This window comes from Rattus rattus, chromosome X (assembly GCF_011064425.1).
Source record: "Rattus rattus isolate New Zealand chromosome X, Rrattus_CSIRO_v1, whole genome shotgun sequence".
NCBI lineage: Eukaryota > Metazoa > Chordata > Mammalia > Rodentia > Muridae > Rattus > Rattus rattus.
The window spans coordinates 74,831,754-74,846,097 of NC_046172.1; the positions used below are offsets into that span (position 1 = coordinate 74,831,754).

Here is a 14,344-nt window from a genome sequence, read left to right on the forward strand (position 1 = left end):
CACACCCTAGGGTCTGGGAAGGAAAACACAGCAGCTGGAGAGGGAAGGGGTTCGAATGAGCAGAGGAGAACCCCATAATTGCTCTCTTATTCTCCACTGACTGTGAATTGTACCATCACCAAAAGATGCTAGGATTCCAGCATCCTCCTAGACTCTCTCTGAGCCTTCCTCATGTGGCCTAGGTACAATCAGGACCCTTGCCCGTGCTGTTGGATCAGGGATGCACGAATGTTTAAGAACTACCCCAGAAACATTCTCCTGTTTCCCCAGAAACACGCCTGCACACTGGTGACCCCTAAGGATTGTTGACAGCAGCAGCTGTTCTGCAGACCAACTAAGGTCCCACCCACTGGTATCCTACTACAAGCCCCGCCTCTTCTGCTACGCACTTCCGGCGACGCCTTGGAACTGACAATCTCTGTGCTTTGCAGACCTAGCAAAGCCCAGCTGACCCTTGTTAGAATCCCGCGCCCCGCCAGCAAGCCTGGCCACCAAGCGGCGAGATCAGCGGAAAGAGCGCAGCGCCATGGAAGGCAAAGGCAAAGACAAGGTAAAGAGGCCGAAGGCCTACATGGTCAGACACAACCGGCGTCGCCGCGGGCATAATAACCCCATCCCCTTCCCAGAGCTGTTTGATGGCGACATGGACAAGCTCCCGGACTTCATCGTGCAGACCGGCTCCTACATGTTGGTGGACCACAAGATCTTCGACACCGACGAGCTCAAGGTGACGTTCCTCATCACCCGGCTCAAGGGCCGGGCCCTGCAGTGGGTGATCCCCTACATCAACATAGAGAGCCCCCTGCTGAACGATTACACTGGCTTCCTGGATGAGATGAAGCGGGTGTTTGGGTGGGAGGAAGAGGACTTCTAGGCCTCTGGCAACTCTGGCCTGGGGTTGGGGCGCCCAGAGGGTGGGCTGCTGCTGTGTTTGTCCTGTGGCTGCAGCCAGGGTCGCTGTGTGCACCCCCCCCCCGCGCCTCCCTCCTGCTCTGAGAACTCCCCCACCTAGAGATCCCATGTGTGCCCCTGTCTCCTCCTGTGTCCTAGCCTTTGTTCCAGGAATAGCTCCCCAGGCTCCTGCTGCTCTGTCCCTGCCAGGTCTGGCTCTGGAGACCACAAGGCCTCCCACTGTTGACAGCTCAGCCCAACCCTGACATATTTGGACACTGTCCTGGGCTCCAGCTGCAAGATGGGCTCCTGTCACCTAATGGACAAATCACCTGCCACCTGATGGACAGATCACGATGTCCACTGCCTCCTATATGATGGACAGACTGTACCCACCTGCCTTCAATGCCTGCCCAGAGGCTGCCATTTCAAGCCCCTTCACAAACCATCTGTGGACTGACTGCTGCCCTTAACTGATCTGGACTCACCTGGGAGGTACCTGGGCTTCCCACAGCCCATGGACATGGATTCACCTTCAGCGGGACCCATTCCCTCCCTGGTCCCAGAAACCTCTTGTCTCTCATTTTGTCTTGTGGACCACTTGGTTTTCCTGAGAGGCCGGTTTTCTTTCTCAATTTGCAGCTGTCTCTGTGATGTGTGTGCCTTTGTTCAACACAGTAGCCCCTGGACTCTTTCCTTCTTGTCTGCTCTACCTGTACAGAATCCTTTTTCTCACTTTGAATAAACATCAGATGCTATTTCAAAGGCAATGGAGTCTTACTTAGTATAGCATCTTACCATCCCTCCCCCACTTTTACCAGTTTTGCCCCTGCAGGTGTCTGCACATGGGATCCACGTTCAAGAGGTGGTGATTGTGGCCTGCTATTCAGTGACTTATGTTAACCCCTAAGATAAAATGTTTGTGATCTAGCTTACAGCCACTAAGTAAGTCTTTAAGTCATATCAGGGTAGAGCAATGTGACTTGTATGATCCAGAAGACTTCTTAGAAAAGACTCCTGATTTCCAAAAATGTTAAAATGGAATCCCCTAATTAGTGTTAAGCACAAATACTACTCTTATTGTTGGCAAATGTATATCAAAGTTATTTAACATGTTACTCAGGGAACTCATAGAAAGAATAGTCTTTTAAAAAGCATTTACAGGGTCCTGATTATATCAGGCAATGGGGAAAATACATAATGGGATTGTGAATTTCAGCCCAAATTGGTTGATAATCTGCAGATGAGGAAGATGTATAATAAAGTCCTGAGGTAGACATGTTATACATGCTTAATTCCAGAACTTTGGAGGCTAAGGTACAAGTATGAGAAGTTCAAGCTTTACCTGAGCTATATATTTGGTATTGTCTAAAATTTTAAAATAAGCATGCAGAAGACCTGCACAAGTTTAAAGCGGACTGTATTCCACCACAGAGTAGAGGAACTATACATAACATTCCACTCCAGCTAAGAATGTATTTTCAACTGATACCTTCTTGAAATGGTAAAATCAGTTGTTCACCAATGGAGAGTCCTAAGTTTAACATCCACACTCCAGGACAGACTCATGCTCCGGAGTAGTTGATAGAGAGATAGAAAAGAGCAGGAAGGAGCTGTGGGAGGGGTAGGAATAGGACTATTCCTGATTCCACTGATTTAAAAGTTAGTTTCTAGGGCAGTATTGTGTTTGAGTTAAGAGATGTGATTAACTTTTCACTATAGGTTTTGGAGATTTTCCAGAATATGAGATAGAGAATCAAAACCTGTAATTTTTAACTATTTTCTTTTGTCTTCATGGGAAAAGGTAAGCTTTTGATGTTTGTCTTAGTTCATTTTGTACAGCATATTACATATCGAGTAACTTATACAATGTTATTGGGGTTGAAGAGATGGCTTCATAGTGAAGGGCACTGACTGCTCTTCCACAGGACCCAGGTTCAGTTCCCAGAACCCACATGGCAGTCTCTAGCCATCTGTTACTTCAGATCTGATGCCCTCTAAATAACCCCCCACCATCAGCACTGCAGGCATGTGTACATAGACTGTGTGGTGCATGCAAAACATCCATGCACATAAAAATAAAATTAAAATATTATCATTTTTTAGAAAGGGTCTCAGTGTATATGTGTGCATGTTTGTGTGTATATGTGTGTGTGTCTGTGTGTCTGTGTGTGTATTTACCTTTCTAATGCTGTATCAAAATACCATGACCTAGGGAGCCTTATAATTTTAGGAGATTAGAGTTCATGACCATAATGATGCAGGCTTGGTAGGGAGGCAGGCACGCAGACGTAATACTAGAGCCATTGCTGAAAGTTTATATCTGAGTCACACTCATAGGGCACAAGTGCTAACTGGGAAAACCACAGTCTTTTGAAACCTCAAAGCTCAGCTCCAGTGGCATACCCCTCCAACCAGGACGCACAACTAGGGACTAACTATGCATTCCAATGTATGAGCCTATGGCGGTTGAGGGGTATGGGGGATTCTCATTCAGAACATCACAGTGTGTGTTCTATAATTCCTGTGGACTGACTGTTTATGTTTTCAAGTCATTTCAAGTACTTACTGAGACCCCCATGCCCAAGGTACCTTTGGAGATTTGACTTTTTAGAGGTAATTACCTAAAAATGAGATTATGGGGGTAGAGCCTCCAGGATTAGATTATTTTTTTAAAGATTTATTTATTTATTTATTTATTTATTTATTTATTTATTTATTTATTTATTATATATAAGTACACTGTAGCTGTCTGTCTTCAGACACACCAGAAGAGGGCATCAAACCTCATCATAGATGGTTGTGAGCCACCATGTGGTTGCTGGGATTTGAACTCAGGACCTCTGGAAGAGCAGTCAGTGCTCTTAGCTGCTGAACCATCTGTCCAGCCCCAGGATTAGATTATTAATGTAATTCAGTGCTTTCATCTTTTGAGACAAGATGTCAGTTTGTAACCACCATCACTCTGTCAGCAGCTCTCAGCCTGTGGGCTGTAACTCTCTTGAGGGTTGAATGACTCTTTCCCAGAGGTTGCATACCAGATATCCTACATATAAGATATTTACATTATGATTCATAACAGTAGCAAAATTACAGTTATGAAGTACTAACAAAAATAATGTTATGGTTGGGAGTCACCACAAGTATTAGAGGGTGACAGCATCAGGAAGGATGAGAAGCAGTGCTCTATATAGACCAGTCTGGTTTGGAACTCAGAAAGACCCACTGCCTCTGTCTTCCAAGTAATCCATCCAAAGTGATACATACATTACCATGTGTGACTGGCTACTTCCTGTTATTTTTTGTTTGTTTGTTTGTTTTGAGACATGGTTTCCTCTGTGTAGCCCTGACTGTCTTGGAACTCAATCTGTTTGCTGGGGTTCAGCCTCAACACAGGATTGGGGTTCTCAATTGGAAGCAGGGATATCTGGAAGGCGCATAATAAATATACACAGACTATTCTTTTGGGTACAAACTGACAGGCAATTTCAAGGCTTAAACTCTCTCTCTCTCTCTCTCTCTCTCTCTCTCTCTCTCTCTCTCTCTCTCAGAGCTTGAGGCTGCACTCACTCTTCATTCTCTTGTGCACTTTGCTTTTTTTTATTGCACTTTGCTTTTCTCAAACTCCCACACTCATGCACACGTCTGGTCATTACCCTTTCATTCTCACACACACTCTTCATACACACCTCACACATATCTCACACACACCACATGCACTCTCCTTTCACTCACACACACAATCTTCATACACACCTCACATTCTCTCTTCACTCACTCTTCACATTCTCTTCTCATGTTCTCTCACTCACTCTCAGACTTGCTCTCATCTTTGCTTTCTCATTCACTCTCACATTTGCTCTTACCTTCACTCCCTCATGCTCTCTCTCATTCACTCTTCACATGCTCTCTAACCTTTCTCTTGCCCCAGTCTTTTATTGATAATCCAAGAGCAAGTAGAAAAAAGATATTGTATAATCATTGCCAAATCAAATTCAAAAGAATAATCACATCCCACAAAGAACTAAGAATTACAGTTGTTCCCCCAAGTTTCAAGCTTCCCTATTCCCAGGCGTATGGCCAAAATAATAATAATTGTAAATTTATCATTATTTAAACTTTAACTTTTGACTTATTATACTTCAGAGCTCAAAGCTCCGAGGTCAGCTACTTGCATTTTTCTGTGAAGCTCTAATGATAAATGACATGGGCAAAGCTGCCAGGCAGTGGCCAGAAAGAATCAAGTTAACCCTTAACTCAGTGGTTCTGCTAGCTCTCTGTTCCTTGCACACAATGACTCTCGTAAGAGTCCCAGTATTTTGACTTAGTTTACTAGTATATAATTTTATATATTCTATACTTCCTTATCCAGGAACCACTCTCAAGTGTTATGTAAAACTTATTTCCTAACGTCAATAACTTTTTCCTTTCTTAGGGTCCCAATGTTGGCTTTAGTTCATTTTCTAATAATTTCTTTAAAGTTTCTTTGCAAGTCAAACATTAATCTGTATCTACCATTGTGCAGTTATTACATTGTTTCCAAGATGAGAATACACAGTATGCACATGGGCCATTAGGGCTATGCTGTGCTGTGCCCCTGTGCATCAATTTCCAATTGTGTAAGAATCATAACATCAAGGAGCATCTAGTTTCACAGAATTCACCAGAGCAGGAGGAGAAAGAAGTTGGAAAGCCAGATATAATAGAAGAATTATGAACACCAAGGCCAACTGAAAGGCAGTCACACACAAATGAAATCTATACAGCCGTTGTCCAGGGCTAAGGTTAGGAGAAATGGGAACAACCTTTTTTTACAAAGAGCTGCTGCAGGCTACTGAGATGTCTCCAACCTGGCCTACTGCTGGCAGTCCCTGTCATCATATGTTGTCCCCAGCATCTGGTGACTAGGCTGTTCTTGATCTCAGAGCTCTACCTCTGCCTCTCAAGTGCTGGGATTAAAGTTGTGTGCCACCACTGGGCTTCTCTTATTATTCTTTGGACCTTTTCCCTCAAATTTGTTTTTATCATTCTCTTATCATCCTACACCAGGGAGCTCTGCCTCGAGAATCAATATCAAAGCAAAAAACAGACGATAAAGAGGAGATAAATATAAGTGGTATAAGAAAAAATGAATTAACATTTCTCTACTTTAGAAAAAATTTAGTGGTTGGGCACAATGTTGAAGTGATCAGATAAAGTGACACAGATTTTGTTAACACACACACACACACACACACACACACACACACACACACACAAAGATCTTAATATGCAAGATGCAAGCTCAGAATGAAGGCAATGTGATATTAAGTGGTTTAGTGACCTGGGTTCACGGCAATCCTTGTAGAGAGGTTGTATAATGAGAGGTTTGAAGGTGTGCTTTTGAAGTTGTTTTATAAACCATTTTGGGTTTTGTTGTTTTGGTTTTGTTGTTGTTGTTGTTGTTGTTGTTGTTATATTTTTGAGGCAGTCTTCCTAGGTTCTTCAGGCAGTCTTCAAATTCCTAAGGACTTCTCTCCGGCTCCAGCCATCTGAGCAGTTGGGACTACGGGTGTGCAACATCAGAAACCGAGAACTAGTTCAAAAAGCACGGAAATATCTCTAGAGGTAAATGAATGTAGTGATAGTGTTTTTAGCCATGAACCTTTTAAATGTTCATAAATAGAACTTCTTATACTATTTGTACAAATTAACTTTTAACTGTTCTTGTCACACTTGAGATTGAACCTAGGGACTTTTTCACATGCTAGGCAAGCACTCTATCGCTAACTCACTCACTGACCTATATATCCCTAATCCTCTTTTTGTTAACTTTTTGAGACAAAGTCTCATTAAGCAGTCCAGGATAGCCTTGAACGTGTGACCCTCCTGCCTCGTCCTCCTGAGCCAGTGAGATTACAGGCCTGGTTTTCCAGGCCCAACACAATTTAACTTTTTTTGTTTCGGTTTTGTTTCTTTCCCCAAAACAGAACTTGATCTGTAGACCAGGATGATCTTGAACTTGGGATCTGTCTTCCTCTGCCTCCCCAGTGCTGAGATTAAGGTGGGAGCTAATATGCAGGCTGTGGGACTGGCTGTGGGATTTTTTCAGTATTACTACTATAAATTTAAAAGTTGCTTCTGATTCATGTTTGGATTCTAGTTCCAGAAAATGTTGAGTGATTAGTTTGGCCTGCAACAGTATATTTTCTTCTCCTTTCCATTCTGTCTAGTAGTAAACTTTGCTATCATTTATGAATGTGTCCTGTGATAATAGCACTTGACCTTCTCCTACCCTGGTCCACAGATAAGATTGGAGCTACGGGCAAGGGGAAAAACTCAGTCTGCCTTCATTTTAAGCCGCCAGGTTTTTGGCACCCAGTGACAGTTTGTCTGTCCTTGTATCTAATGGGCAACCCTCCTTGGCCCCACAATGAGGAAGCTATTGTCTGATTTTTGGTTTTCTTAAGTACTTGCTCGCTCCAGTGGGTGAAACTACTGAACACACTTCCTTTTTCTCCATAGAGATCCTTTAAATCATATCTCTGCTGAAAGCACAAGTGGGTTCCTTACTAGGAAAGAAAGGCATTTTTTCTGCTGATCTTCAGTGGACATATAACTTGGGCCCTCCACCAGCATATGATTAAAATAGGATATTGGGGTTACTGGAGAAATCTTACAAAGTATGGGCCTGCGGAGATGTCTCAGTCTATAGTGCTTGATGCTGAATCATGAGTTTAAGAATCACCAGCACTCCACGGCGAAAACTAGGTATGGCACAAGCATCCATGCTCTTAACACTAGGCAGCAAGAGACAGAAGGACACCTAGGGTTGCAAATGACAGTCTAGCTGAATTGGTGAGTTCAAATTCAGTGAGAGGCATTATCTCAAAACTAAGGTGAAGAGTTTAGTTAAGGAAGGCACTCCACACATGAATCTCTAGACTTTATATGACATACTCATATGCACATATATGCATATACATGTAAAATGCATAAATAAAATAAGTCTATGGAAATATAGACCAATACATGATTAAAAAAGAAAAATCACCATGGATGACCAATTTAAGAGGTTATATTTTTCTTCTTCAAGCCCTTGCCCATAACAAGAGCTGTGGTATACATAGTGGTAAAGTGCCATGGACATACAAGGGAATGACAAATGACTTTAGAACCCACACAATGCAGCCCACACAGGTTACCACAGCCACATGGCAAGTGGGCCTTGGTGTGACACAGCTTCAAGGGACCATGTATCCTGGGGACTCCATGCTGTTGTGGAGTTCTGCTCTGCTTTGCTGCCTTCACTTCCCTCTGAATCTATATAGAGAAAACTCTAAGGGGCTTCAGTCCCTCACTGAGCAAGCGTCTCTGGCATTCACAGTACTAATCTTGATCTCCTTCAGGCATTACTGCTAAAAGCAATTACGATTCTACCACCACCCTAGGAAGAACTTGAGATGGAATTTTTCAACAATGACCACCACACTTAGGAAAAAGAACATTTGGAAAAATAAAGTTGTTAGTGAAGCTAGGCTGAGATGTTTTTTGCTACTGGCTCTGATGTAAAAAAAATCTTGAAAGAACAATCTGAAGTTCAGAAGGCACATACTCATAATTATTTAAAAGGACCTTTGGTGGGGAACAAGAACAATAGCAGCACTGGCAGATGTGACTCTCACTGAGACTGGACAGATAATGATTCATTTCTTTTTTTTTTCTTTTTCTTTTTTTTTTTTTCGGTGCTGGGGACTGAACCCAGGGCCTTGCGTTTGCTAGGCAAGCACTCTACCACTGAGCTTAATTCCCAACCCCGATTCATTTCTTATATTCATTTTTGCCCTCAGTTTCCCTGACATGATTTAATAAAATTACGGATGATGATATGCATTCTAAGGATTTAGTAGATATGACTGATTTTTATATAAAAGGTTAGATTTGTGACTCTTAAAAAGATTCTTGTAAAGATTACTTTTTTGAAAATAAATAATAAAATAATTGCTCCTTTTCTTTGTAACTTCAATTACTGCCAGCCAGTAAAACACTGCCTGAGAAAAACCCCTTGCTTACTTACACTTCATTAACCTATAACAAGTTACTTAGTTACAAATGTATGTGGGTTTTTGGCGAATAATTTGTTTTTTTGCCTGTATTACATAATATTTCTTGTAAACGTATTGCAGAACACATTGCCTTTTCATAATCATTCACTAGAAAAAACTAAAATGAAATCACATTATAATTGTACACTGCTTGAAAAGATTTTTGCTGGAATATACTTAAGCTATGGAAGAAAAGTAAAGTATGGAGGCTGGGACATTCCTTCCATCAACTATGTGTATGTGTGTATATTTAAGCTATATGTAAGGTGGAGTGTTTGGGACATTGTTCCTTTCATCTCTTGTCTATGTGTGTATATGTAAAACTTGTCTGGGTGTGTGTTGGGGAAGCTTACTATGTATTTATTGTATGTATGTGTGAAATGTTGGAGCCTACTTGCTGGGCTTTTCCATTGTATCTGTGGATGTGTATATGTCTGTCTATAGTTCTGTGTGTATGTATACATACATGTATGCATATATTTTGTTTGTATAAAGTTATTGGACTCTCTGCCTTTTTTTCATATTCTCTCTCTCTCTCTCTCTCTCCTCTGTGTGTGTGTGTGTGTGTGTGTGTGTGTGTGTGTGTGTGTGTAATTTTCTTTTCTTCTCTCTTTCTCACTGAAAGGACTTAAAACATTCATCGTTTTTCTGCTGCTGGCTACAGGGGTTGCATGCAATGTCATGCTTTGTATATACTTGGCCAGGGTGGCACTATTTGGAGGTGTGGCCTTGTTGGAGTAGGTGTGGCAATGTGGATGTGGGCTTTAAAACCCTAGTCCTAGCTGCCTGGAAACCAGTATTCTGCCAACAGCCTTCAGGTAATGATGTAGAACTTTCAGCTCCTCCTGCACTGTGACTGCTTAAGATGTTGCCATGCTCCCCACCTTAATGATAAAGGACTGAACCTTTGAACCTATAAGTGAGACTAATTAAATGTTGTTGGTCATGGTGTCTGTTCACAGCAGCAGTAAAACCTAACTAAGAAAGGAGGTTGGTGCCAGGGACTTTCGAAGTATTGTTGTGATAGGCCTGACCATGCCTTTGTTTGGAAGAATGTGGATTTGGGGACTTTGGATTTGGAAAGCAGTGGAATGCTTTAAATGGGGATTAATGGGGTATCCTAGTGGGACTATGGAGACTTTGTTACTATGAGTGATTTGAATTTTGTAGACCTGGGCCAAGGGGGTTTCAGTGGAGAATTTCAATATGTGGCCTAGAAGACTATTTGGGGTTATTTTGGTGAAGAATGTGGCTACATTTTGCCCTTGTCTGAAGAATCTGCCTCAGGCTAAGGTGAAGAGACTCAGATTGCATTGACAAAGGATCTCAGAGACACCCATCACTTAGACATTGTTCTCTGATTAAGTCTCATTGAAGAGTATTTTAAACAAGCATAGCAAGTTGAGAAAAGAAAAAATATAGAATATATGGTTCTAGTATTAAAGGGCATCAGAAGTGAAATGGAACTGAATCCTATATTCTAGGAAATAATGGACTAAAAATTTTGGGGCAAGATCCTACCCAGCTAAGTTTGAATCAGGCATGGTTGTGTACACCTTTAATCGGGAGACAAAACCAAACAGATCTCTGAGATCAAAGGCTAGCCTAGGACAAAAACAGGTTCTAGGTGAAGAAAAAGTTTAAAAATCCAGGCATGGTAGTACACCCACATTTAATCCTTGAATTATAGAAGACAGAGTCATGCAGATCTCTGAATTCAAGATCAATGTACAGAACAAGTTCCAAGCAGGCAGAGAGTTGGAAGACAGAAAGCTGATAATTGTATAAGAGGTGCATGTTCCAGCTCAGCAAGCAACAGAACTTGGCAGCTTTGTACATGTATCTCTTCTTTGGCTTTTAGTGTGAAAAAAATAGAGAATACTGGAACAATTAGTGCTGATTAGCTGAAACCAAGAAATTGGTGGTGATTAAGAAGGATAACATCACTGAGGTGACATCTTCTGGGAAGTGTTTTCTGAGAGCACAAAGCTGTGTTCCAGAGATGGCCAGGTTGTACTACTATGCTGTGGCTGGACTTGGTAATGTATAGAGGTCCCTCAGGTGGTACTGAACTTTGAAGGCATGGAGGGATCATGAAGAACAGCTTTGGCTTGGCACTGTGAGAGGTCATGGGAGGCCATTGGTGAAGGTGCAGCCTCAGTTAACAGTTGATGGCCCAGGACTGAAGGGGTCATGAAAAGGATTTAAGGCTTGGCACCATGAAGAGAGCCTATGATTGGCTTTTGGTGAAGCCTAGTTGAAGCAGATGATCCCAGTGTATTGTAGATGCCAGTACCATGGGATGATCACTAGGAACAGCAGCTGTAATGAAATGCATCAACCTGAGGTTAGAGTGCTACAGAGGGGAAGAGCTAGAGAAGTAACACCAGGCCTTTGGAGGATCCCAAAAGATCATGTGTGGATGCTAGACATTGAAACAAGAAACTGTAACATTGAAGCTGCCTTGGGGACCCCAAGATTTTCGAGATGCCACAGCCATAGGATATGTCTTGAGGAAAGCTGCTAACAAGGAGTAGAACCAGCCCAGAAAAAGAAGTTTGTTGCAGTGGTTCTCAACCTTCCTAATGCTGTGACCCTTTAGTACAGTTCCTCATGTTGTGCTGATCCCCAACCAAAAAAAAAAAACATTTTTGTTGCTGCTTTATAACTTCAATTTGCTATTGTTATGAATCACAATGTAAATATCTGTGTTTTCTGATGGTCTTTGGTGACCTCGTGAACTGCTAAGTTGAGAACTGCTGCTCTATTGACATGATCCTGATCCCTATCTCATCTGTTCAGTGTCAGTTATGTGCTTAGCTAATACTTAGTATTCACTTAAAACTAGAGCTGGACTTTCTCCTTATGAGGGTGGTGAAAAGGAGACAATTTGGACACTTTCATATGTTAAAAAAACTTGTATATATGTATACATGTATACATGTATATGTGTATATGTGTAGAAGTTCTTTCTCCCAGCCCCATGCTCCCAGAAGTAAGAATCAAACTCAAAATATACTTATAAATAACTTAGCTAGGCCCATCTCTGACTGGATCATAGCTTAAATTAAACCATTCTTATCTACATTCTGCCATGTAGATTGTCTGGCTGGTTACCTGTACTCAGTCAGGTTCAATGTGTTCATCTTCACCCATCTTCCCCAGTGAATCTCCTGCACCTGCCAAGTATATACAAATCACGACCCTGAGTATGCACTCCCTGTAGCCAGTGGAAAAACTATGACACGTGATACATCCATACAATACACAAGATAGTCTCTCTACAATTACCCTTTTTTAGTTAAATAAAAGGCTTTTCTTTTCAAATATATCTTGAATAAATAACTATTATATAAGCTACTAAGTACTATTTATATTCATAATGTCCAATCCATAGGGTTTGGCAAATTTAAAAAATATTTTATTATCTATTCTATCTTAGTATGCCTAAAGTTTTGTATTTAACTCAATTTTATCCTAATTTGCATAACCAGCCTAAAAGCATCTTTTTAGACCTACATCTTCTTAAATCTTAAACAATTCAAGTTGAATTGTGAGACTCTAACTGTCTAGTCTTCAATCCCATCAGATGCCTGTGAAGGAATAATTATTACCTGAGTAAGTAGACAATGCGGATAAGCAACTTCCAAGATTATGGAAAAGACAGACATTGTTTGCTGTCTGAACAATTTCCCAGAATTGTCTCTATAACGTTGGCGTATCCATCTTCAGTCTTCTGGCCCAGTATATCTGACAGACCTTTTGTGCAGCAGGAATTATGAAAGACTTGCATAGCCTGTCTTGGCAGAGCTTGGCAATCAACTTCCCTGTGTTCTTTCTGGATAGAATTTTGTCTGTAGTTGAAACATGGGTATTTTGTTTGCCCATTGGCTAGCTTGTCACAGTTGAAGCGACTCCGTATCGAGGTTATTGATGTTCATCATCTTCTTTGAAGTAGCATGCATGGGATTCTTTCATGAGCAGGCCTGTCATAGCCTAAAAAAGGTCTTTTAATAATGAAACAATTTTAAATGCCACATTCTGTGGATTTCTGGGGTTTTTGAAGACCAAATATCTTTCCATAGAGTATCTGAATTGTCAAAAATTATTCTTAGCTATTTGCTATCTTAATAACCTTGAAATCATCTTATTATAATAAACTAAACTAGTATCTAATATGGCATGAGTTTGACTATCTGACTATTATTTTGTGTCTTTCTATTTATTCCTAACAGTTCATAACAGTATTAGCTTTTAAAAGAACTAGAACTTTATATTGTGTCTTTAAGAATTATATAGGCATTAGTTTCACAAAACATTGAATATATATATATATACACATTATATGTATCAAAACTAACATTAAATTAATTTCATATACAATAACATATGCCAATGTATGAAAAATAACTTTACTTTTGTATAAATATACAAAATTCTATACCAATGTATCAAAATATAACTTCAATTTTGCATTAAAATACAAAGTTATCTACCAATGTAAGATTATGGCTATAAAATGTTTTTGTCTTAAGAGTAGATTCAATAATCTACCTCATCTTTGTCTATACATTTTTTATCTTTATTAACTTGAGTATTTCTAAAAATATGGAACGCTTCATGAATTTGCGTGTCATCCTTGCGCAGGGGCCATGCTAATTTTCTCTGTGTCGTTCCAATTTTAGTACATGTGCTGCCGAAGTGAGCACTGTCTAATTTTTTACAACACATCCACATCTCCCCTTTTCTTTTCAATCCCCTTATCTAATGAAAAAGGAAGAATAAGGAAAAGGAATGAGAAGAAGACTTCATGCTAGAATTCTCTAATTCATGCTCCCCATGTCTTCTGTCCAATGTTGTATGAGTCTGAATCTGTGCCTCCCCAAAGACTGTCCTGTGGATTTGCCTGTGCCTGACTTTGTGTCTGTCCCTGTCTCTTAGGTATCTGTCTCTTATATGAGCCATGTGTGTTTGTCACTTAAGAAGGGTTTTGATATGTAGTTTTTCTAACCTCATCTGGAGGGATAAGCAAATACATCACGTTTGTTTGGTCCTTTTGATTTTCTCCTTTTCTGTAGCCAAGATCTTCAGGGGGTTCTCCTATCAAAACTGATTCTTATTACTTTCGATGGAATCCAAGGGTTTTTCTTCTTCTCTACTGACACAAAACCCTCTCTCCCCATATAATATGTTGAAGTCATCATAAGAGTAAACTGATCCAATCTAGCAGCCCCATTTTTTTTTATCCAGGTCTGCTCCATTTTGACTTTTCTCAAAGAGAATGTGCAGTATCACCATTACCACTGAACAAGTAAGTATATTCATGATGATAAATCAAAACAAGACTTACGGAGTCCAAATATACTCTT

At 40.7% G+C, this 14,344-nt stretch overlaps 1 non-coding gene across 1 annotated transcript; it reads right to left on the bottom strand.

The window, feature by feature from the left end:
• Nucleotides 1–13,577: 13,577 nt before the first annotated feature.
• On the bottom strand, nt 13,578–13,684 carry LOC116889572. Its single transcript, XR_004386488.1, has one exon. It is a non-coding gene; the product is annotated as a U6 spliceosomal RNA (small nuclear RNA).
• Between the last annotated feature and the right edge of the window lie 660 nt (nt 13,685–14,344).